The 9,290-nt window shown below is 34.7% G+C and overlaps 1 protein-coding gene across 3 annotated transcripts in view; it reads right to left on the bottom strand.

Moving 5' to 3' along the window:
- Nucleotides 1-9,290, bottom strand: part of LOC106459193 (rho GTPase-activating protein 100F-like) — an 85,693-nt gene that overhangs the window by 41,941 nt on the left and 34,462 nt on the right. The gene's annotated exons all lie outside the window — the stretch shown is intronic.

Genomic DNA, 9,290 nt, shown 5'->3' with positions numbered 1-9,290 from the left:
CTAAATTAGGGACGGCTAGCGCAGATAGCCCTCGTGTAGCTTTGCGCGAAATTCAAAAACAAACAAACAAACGCAAATGAACCATGAAAGAAGGTTTAAATATCATTTAAACAAAGTATTTTTACTTTACTTCTAGGAACAAAAGAAGTATTTCTCACAATGTATTTCAATAATAATTCACGTAGAAACTCCTAACTTTTGTTTTTAGGTAATTTCGAGAGTTGATTATTAACAAGGATGAAATTTTCGACCATATTTTATATATGTTGGGGCATAATATACATTCTGTTACACTGTCGGTAACTTTATATAAAAGGTGCGCAAGGTCTTCCCGCCTAACGACTAACAACTTAAAATACCATTATGTTCTAAAATCTATTCTTTTCTATTCACTTACGCAACCGTAAAAGTTCTATTAAGCCACGGAGCCGGGTTTCCAGATATATTATTTCATAGACATATTCTAAGATTTGTTTGTTTGGTTTGAATTTCGCGCAAAGCTACAGGAGGGCTATCTTGTAAATAGATGTGTTGCATCTATAGTTGTGTTATAAGTTAATTTTTTCCAAAAATATTAGTGTTTGTAATGAAATTGCTGTAATAATTTCTATATAGTAAGAACACATACATTTGTTTTAAAACAAAATGCAAAATGGCCCTATATAAATAAAGCAACTTAGCGTGTGTTTTTTCTTTCTTAGAATATTGGTTAGGGCGCTCGGCTTGCAATCTACGGGTCGCGGGTTCGAATCCCCGTCACACCAAGCATGCTCGCCCTTTCAGCCGTGGAGGCGTTATAATGTGACGGTCAATCCCACTATTCGTTGATGAAAGAGTAGCCCAAGAGTTGGTGGTGGGTGTTGATGACTAGCTGCCTTCCCTCTAGTCATACACTGCTAAATTAGGGACGGCTAGCGCAGCGACTAGACAAAAGGAAAAATGACAAGATCATTGAGTAAAAGTCAGTAACAGAACTGGTGTTTGATAGAATCATAACCTACATGAGATTCTCTTAGAGTGATCAAACATGTTAAAATGTTTATTAATGATCATCTTATTGGATGTATATACACATATTTTTTGTAATGTTTTAATATTAACTAGTCATTTGGTTTTTATTTTTAGGGATGATAACAATGATTTATTTCATGTTTTTTGGCGTAAACAAGGTCAATAGGTAGGTTTGTGATTTGCGTTATACTCTTTATAGCCATAAATACATTTAGCAAATGACAACTTAAAAGGATCAAGACAGGCGCAATCATATATTGATAATTCAGTGTGACCTCTATAGCCCAAAGTTATTCCCAGAAATAATGAAGTAAATTTTATGCATCATATAACATGTAACAAAATCATATACACGAAAACACCTTCTAAATAGTCCAGATTTACCTATTATATCATATTTACAGTACCATCATGTTCACATAGGTTTCTTGACCTTTAACCCTTGCATTTTGATCCCTGCTCAATGACCCCTGTGTTTTAGCCCCTCTTTAACTTGTATTACTTAGATATTTTATATGTCACGAAGTAGTGTGGTACGATATTTTCAGTTAAAAACTAGTTCGAATACTCAAAAACTGTGAATTAGACGATAAGGTAAATGATGAGGAAATTCCGGCATATTCTATTTCAGCAGTAGATTTTTTTATTCATAATTAATACTGAAAAATGTTGAAACACTCAAATAGAATCATTATCCAGATAAGTTAGATCAGTTAAACATGCTAAAATGAATTTTTATAATCTTAGTATTTGGATATGCAAAATACTTTTTTTATTCGACAGCACCTTCTACAGACAATCTTCCGCCATTTTGTTTCTGTTGATCTCATATACTTGAAATTGGTATTAGCAAGTTGAATACTTTTAGTAATTAATATTTCAATATCTTCTTCATTGAGTCATTAAAAAGTTCATATTATGAAATAAAACTGTCTTTTTATTTTCACCACGACAGTATTTCGAACAAGAAAAGATCGTTGCATCTAGTGACCACGACAGTATAACGAACAAGAAAGGATCGTTACATCAAGTGTACTTTTAAACAAAGCGTTTATAGGGTCAAGCTTGTAAACATATTATACCAGCATTGTTCATCTTATTTTTCGGAGAAGTTGTGAATTGGAGAAAATTTATTTTAAACTAGTAGAGACCCACAAAAAATTTGCGGTCCGTTTAGTAACTTTATTTCAACAGCACTCTTTAAATACAAAACTTCTTGAATAATACAAAATAATTGTAATCTCAGACACCAAAATCTATAAGTCCACTTGTCTTAAGCCTAACATTAGTTAAGCCTTTATTAAGTACGGCCTATATTCGATAAAGAAATGAATTAACACTGGAACTTGTGTACGTTTTTTACTAAATTTTACTGTATTTAATACACTCGATAAATAAACTTATACTGTTTTTCTGCAACCTAACGTCAAACCTTTTTAAAAACTTTGATAACTTTTAATATGTTGTTATACAATGTGTCGAGTAGAATACATTTACATCCGTTGAAATGAAGTGCGCGCGCATTTTCAGGACAGACAAAAACTGAGTATAATTATAATAGATTGTGGCACAATAAAACCATTTTCCAAAGAAGTACTTGTTACATATTTCGGTAAATATGGTACATTAATTAATTTTATTAGCTCAGGATAGAAAGAGACAGTTATAAAGAATTTGAAGAATACCACCAGACAAGTTATGATTACTCACGTCAGTTAGTCACCCATACAACCATCACGTTGATCACCGGTTGCTACGATAGAAACACCGTATTAGCCAACAGCGAAACTTTAGACACACTATCATTGTTCCTGTCAACGTTAACTTGAACATCATTACGTCAGGAAATTCATGGGTGGTGTGAAAAATTACGCTAGATTCGCCGCAACATACTCTAGACGTCACGTAAGACTTACGTGGGTTGACTTAGTAGTTAAAGCTTGACTCGAAACGGTATATTTTAGTCGTTCGAGTTTACGTATAACAACTCGAGGTAGACATTAAGCAATATTCATCACACACAATACGTTTTTTTTGCGTTTGTCTGTAGAGAAGTCTGGATCAGCTCCCAACATATACAGATAAGATCAACAGTAAAAAAAATATAAAAGATCAGTATCAGCAATTAATACAGAAATATCAGAATCAGCAGTAAAACAAAGTAATATCAGAATCAGCAGTAAAACAAAGTAATATCAGGATCAGCAGTAAAACAAAGTAATATCAGAATCAGCAGTAAAACAAAGTAATATCAGAATCAGCAGTAAAACAAAGTAATATCAGAATCAGCAGTAAAACAAAGTAATATCAGGATCAGAGTCCAAGATTTAGAGAGAAGGATCAGCAGTCAAATATAGAAAAATCAGGATCAGCACTCAAGTCACAAGGATAAGGATCAGCAGTAAAAAATCAGAAAAATCAGGGTCTGCTCCCAAAACATAAAGATTATGATCAGTAGTCAAATATTGAAAGATCAGGATAAAAACTGAAGATATATATATATCAGGATCAGCAGTCAGAAATAGAAAAATCGAGGTATGCGAACAAAACAAAAGATAAGTAACAGCAGGCAAGATCAATAACGAAATGGAAACGTCATTGCTGACTAATTAAACGTATGATCCTTGAATTTGTCCGTTAAGAACATCATGGAGGAGTTAACCATTTATGTTAGGTATATCGTGGTCAGTTCCATTAGTTATGTTACAAGTTTATTTTCACATTAATTGTAATACGATTGCACATAATCTGCTCGGATAGTAAAAGCAACCTTTATAAAGGTGTAAACAAACTGATTACAACGTTATTTCTAGATAATATAGAAAGATATCAGTACTACGTTTTTTAGAAGTACTGTTGAAGTACTATGAAAAACAAACAAACATAGTACACTATAAAGCTTTTTCAGGATACTTAGCGCTCGGGTGTAGTTGTAGGTTGTGTGTATATACGTATGTAAAGCGAACTAAAATTATTATTCGATAACTACCTAGGTTAAACTCGTCTTGTAGTTACAATAAAAAAGGTTTCTTTGTTTTAAATTTCGCGCAAAGCTACCCGAGGGCTATCTGCGCTAGCCGTCCCTAATTTAGAAGAAACAGACTAGAGGGAAGGCAGATAGTTAACACCACCCACATCCAACTCTTGGGCTACTCTTCTACCAACGAATAGTGCGATTGACCGTCACGTTATAACGCCCAACGGCTGAAAGGACGAGCATGTTCGGTGACGGGGATTCGAACCCACGACCCTCAGACTGCGAGTCGAGCGCTTTAACCCGCTAGGCCGTTAAAGTGAAAAAATTTGGTTATTTTATTTTTTAAGATGAAAAATAAAGCGATAATTAAGACTCCTCCCCAGTATATCTGCGGTCTTACAACGCTAGAAACTGGGTTTCGATACCCGTGGTGAACAGAGCACAGATAGCCCATTGTGCTTAACTTCAAACAAACAAGCTCTCCTTTGGCGTTTCGTAATGAATAACAACGATTTCTAGCTACATTACTGCTTCTATACTCAACTTTGTACTAGTTACTGTCTTCCTAATTCCAGTTTGCTTAAAAATGTATAAATAAGTATATGATTGTTTGTTTTCGAACTTTCGCACAAAGCTATACAAAGAAAGAGCTCTCCATAGTCTAGAAGGAATGCAGATAGTCAACAACACTCGCTATCAACTCTTGGGCTTCGACCATTACTCTTGTAAACCTAAAGCCCGAAAGTACTGAACACATTTTTGCGAATTATTGACCTACAGATTGTAAAACATATTGATCACGGTTACCACGTTTCAATGTATTAATTAGCACTCATCTATCTTTATCTTAGTTAAACCAGTTATCTACTTAGTACCTTCAGGTTTGGAGCTTTGTATATAGCAATAGTGTTTAGAATGTGTGCTACTGAAAGTAATCATCTTAAATTTCATATTACCTTTAATACGTTCAAGTCACGTAAAATACAATAAAGTTAATGAGACTAAGGTAACAAAGATGCCTTTAGTCGAGTCACATTTCATATAAAACATACCACGTGGTGCACAGAACTCCCGTACATTTCATTAAACTTGTAACTGACTGAGGTTACTTAGCTGGTGAATCGATTCATCCATTAGGCTTAACATACATCGTTATTTAATCCGTTAGGCTTAACATACATCGTTACTTCATCCGTTAGGCTTAACATACATCGTTACCAATTTTTCCGTTTATTATCATTAAAACAGAATATTTTCATGAAAGATCAACGTGATAATCATTTATTAAATTTAATCTATGTCTGAGAATGCAAGTCAAAACCAAAGCCCGCCATCTTAGAGTGGCTATTTGCGCTGTGTTTACCAAAAAGGTCGACCCCCCGATGTTCAGCCTTAGAAGTCCTCAAATTTAACACTGAGCCACTGAACTGCTGGTTATGTACATGTTACTTACAAAGTTCTTTGTTCGAAATAAGCAGCCTAAATTCATGCAGATATAATTAATTACGGTAGTACTTAATAGCAGGGATCGTAATGAAACAAAATGGCGGCCATAAAGATCGTCCTTTCAAAACCACTTTTAAAATATATGAATATTAAAAATGTTTATTTCACAGCATTGGATGAGCAAAACATTTATATGCTATTTCCTTCAAGTTAAGGAAAATTTTTCTTCTTATGTCATATATATAGTTTCAAACAATAATTTGCCATTTTCTCCACAAAATAATGAAGCTACAGAATGCGTTGACCGTAAACAGAGGGATGTGCACAGTCATTTTCGCAAAGAAACGTAATAATTCGGTAATATTCACAATAAAGTTGCAGTTTTCACCGTGTGATAAATGTATCGGAGATTACCCAAATTTAAATTACCTTACTTAGAAAGTGTGAAAATTTTTCTCTCTCTAATGACATGCGTATTGTCATTTATTGCCTTCCTCCAGTTTATTTTTTGTGTCATTTTCTATTTCCGGGAAGAATTCCACCCTGGCATACTGAAAGTTCTTTGCATTTAAACTAAGAGAACGAACACTTAACAAGAAGATAAGTGCGCTGTCACTACATCTTCAATTGTGAAAATGTAAATATATAGAACGTGAATTTCGATCGTTGACTATGGGGATTAAAAACTAGACATGTGTACGTTTTCTTTAAATTTTAAATTAATTGCACTTTTTATATAGTCACTGAAAATATACTGCATATTTAAAACTACTGGAGCAAAACATTTCTTAAATAATTTGAAAAAAAAGGGTAATCACGTTTTTTTGCTTAAGTTATTATATTCAGTTGAGAGCGCGTGTAGGCTCCTAATTCTCGTTTAATTGTTAGTTTAGATTAATTCTCATGTAGTCACGCACACAAACTTTCTTTGTTTTAGGAAGTAACAGAGTGTTAAGGTGTTGGTTTGTTTCTTCAGTATTACATGTTTGATTTTTGCTTGTTATCAGGATATTTCAATCTTTGTTTTAACTTCAAACAAGCTGATAGACAAAAATAAATGCCAACAGATTGTTATGTCAGTCTAAGAACAAATCATTGTTGTAGAAGAAGGCCGTGCTATAGTGCCAGGGGACGTCGTTCCAAAATACCAAGTCTAAGGGCTTAAAGAAGGTTTAGGTCACACTACCAGAAAAATACCTGATTATTATACCATAATAAGGTTAGGTAATAATACGAAAAAAAGACCAGTTAAACGCGCCAGAAGAAGAGCACGACATCATGAAATTTAGCATGATGACCTGTTTTATCTTTAACAGAATGACCTGGCATTTTTCTGGTACAACGACCTAGTCTTCTGGCATGATAGCGTGTTTTGTTTTTGTTTTTCTAACATGATAACTTGCCATTCTTCAGCTAGGTCGTTGTACCAGAAAAATGCCAGGTCATTCTGTTAAAAACAGGTCATCATGCTAGAATACTAGGTCGTTGTACAAAAAAGAAGGCAAGGTCATACTGTTAAAAAACAAACCGAAACAGGTCAAAACGGCCAGAAGACAAGATGGTCGTAACAGAAATAGGCTAGGTAAACCTATTAAAAACAAAATCAAAGCAGATCTTCAAGTCAGAAGACTAGATGATCGTAACAGAAATAGGCTAGGACTTTGTACTAAAAGAAGACAAGTTCATGGTATCAGAAAATGGTTAGATCATTGTGGCAGAAGAAATTCAAATATCAATATTTATAATGATCTGTCTTGGAAAAATCAGAATATTTTAAAACTTGTAGGTTCGAAGAAAAATACAGTATTAAGCATTGAAAACATTTGATATTATAGACCGCTAAGCCAGATAAGCAATTGAAAGTATTAAAATTATCAGTTTTTAATACTTGATACGTACTTTTTAATAGAAACATTTCAAGTAATATAGATACATCTGATAAGCAAGTATTTTAGATCTTTGTTTGTTTATTTTTGAATTTCGCGCAAAGCTACACGAGGGCTATCTGCGCTAGCCGTCCCTAATTTAGCAGTGTAAGACTAGAGGGAAGGCAGCTAGTCATCACCACCCACCGCCAACTCTTGGGCTACTTTTTACCAACGGATAGTGGGATTGACCGTTACATTATAACGCCCCCACGGCTGAAAGGGCGATCATGTTTGGTGTGACGGGGATTCGAACCCGCAACCCTCAAATTGCGAGTAGAGCGTCCTAACCACCTGGCCATGCCGGGCCTTTAATTCATGAATAACAGTTCTCATCGCACAGAAATATAAATACGTGATATCTTGGGTACAGGCGAGTTTCAGAGAAATGATCAGGCCGTTGTTTCCTTTCTCATTTTGGTCTTATGTATTTTACTTGGAAAACGTAATGCCGTTTACTACAAGCTTGAAAAAGGCTTTTAAATTTTAATATATATAGGTTACAAGTACTGAAAATGAATATTGAAATGTTGATTTTGGTTTGGTTAAAGCTAAATAAAGGTTTCATGTTGGAATTTCTCGAAAATTACTTATTGAACTTACTAATTTCTAAAATAGCCGTTAGAAACTAAGACCCATTTAAAAGCTGTAGAAACCTACGTGCTTTGTTGAGAAAAAGGGGAGTTTTGTTTGTAAGTTTTCTCTGAGTTCACGTATGTCTTCCTTTCGTTTTCTCTGTTACTATATGTATTTGGCATTTAAGTTTTGCTCGGGGAAAGTCTTGGTGAAGCTATAAACGCAAAAAAAATTTTCGCAACGATTTTTTTTTGTTTATAAGGATAATTTTAACACTGAAAATGCTCATGAGAAGAGACACGTACAAAACGTAGCAACATGATGCAGTGTCAAAAAGATAACCCGTTATCTTTCTCTCTCTATATATATACATATATGTGTGTGTGTGTGTGCGCGCGCGCGCTTTTATATCTTAAAGAGTCATGATAATACATAAGATTTCGTATCGAATGGTGGTAGATATATTCTTAATCATACCACGACAACAACATTATGCTGCTCGGCAACACGATAAGTTCTCATCTGTTAGTGGCACAGCGGTATGTCTGCGGACTCACAACGCCCGAAAACGGGTTTCAAAACCCGTGGTGGGCAGAGCACAGCTAGTCCATTGTGTAGCTTTGTGCTTAACTTCAAACAAACAAACTGTTGTAAACCTAAGCTTCTGAAACTCATCAGACGATTTTCCCTCGATAATACTTTTAAAGATATGTTACTTTTTTGTTTCTTTTTACTGAGCTGCAAATTGGATTTCTATGATAAACACACTTCAACATGTTAACAATTCGCTAAATTTATTATATCTAAACTTAATACAATGGAGTTTGTTAGAGCAAAGTCACATTGGGCTAACTAATGTTTCCAGTACGGAGATTCGAACCCCGGATTTTAGCATTGCAAGTCCGTGGACTTATCTCTGTCTCAACGGGGGACAATACAAGAGAGAATTTAATTCTGAAATTTTGTTTACTTGTTGTTAAGCACAGGCATATCTAATGGGGCTATCCGTGGATATCGCAAATCGATTTGTAGCGTTATAAGCCCTCAAAGTTACCGCTGAGCCACCGAGAAACAGTTCTCAAATTGAACTATATATATATTTATTTCGTGAAAGATGCACATTATAGGAATCAACTTTCTCCTCATTTTCAATGTGATTGTGAAATATATTTTATATGAAATTCGCTCTTAAAAGCTCAGGCCTAGGTAGGGCACATGACTTACAACCTGCGTGTCGCGGGATCGAAACCCGGCACTGAATATGTTAGCCCTTTCAACCGTTGGGGCGTTATAATATGATGTTTAATCCAACTTTTCGTTGATAAAAGAGTAGTCAGAGAGTTAGCGGTGGGTAA

Source organism: Limulus polyphemus, unplaced genomic scaffold, assembly GCF_000517525.1.
Source record: "Limulus polyphemus unplaced genomic scaffold, Limulus_polyphemus-2.1.2 Scaffold573, whole genome shotgun sequence".
Taxonomy (NCBI): Eukaryota; Metazoa; Arthropoda; class Merostomata; order Xiphosura; family Limulidae; genus Limulus; species Limulus polyphemus.
Note: the sequence above shows the minus strand (reverse complement) of the source record. Positions and strands in the feature narration are given on the sequence as shown.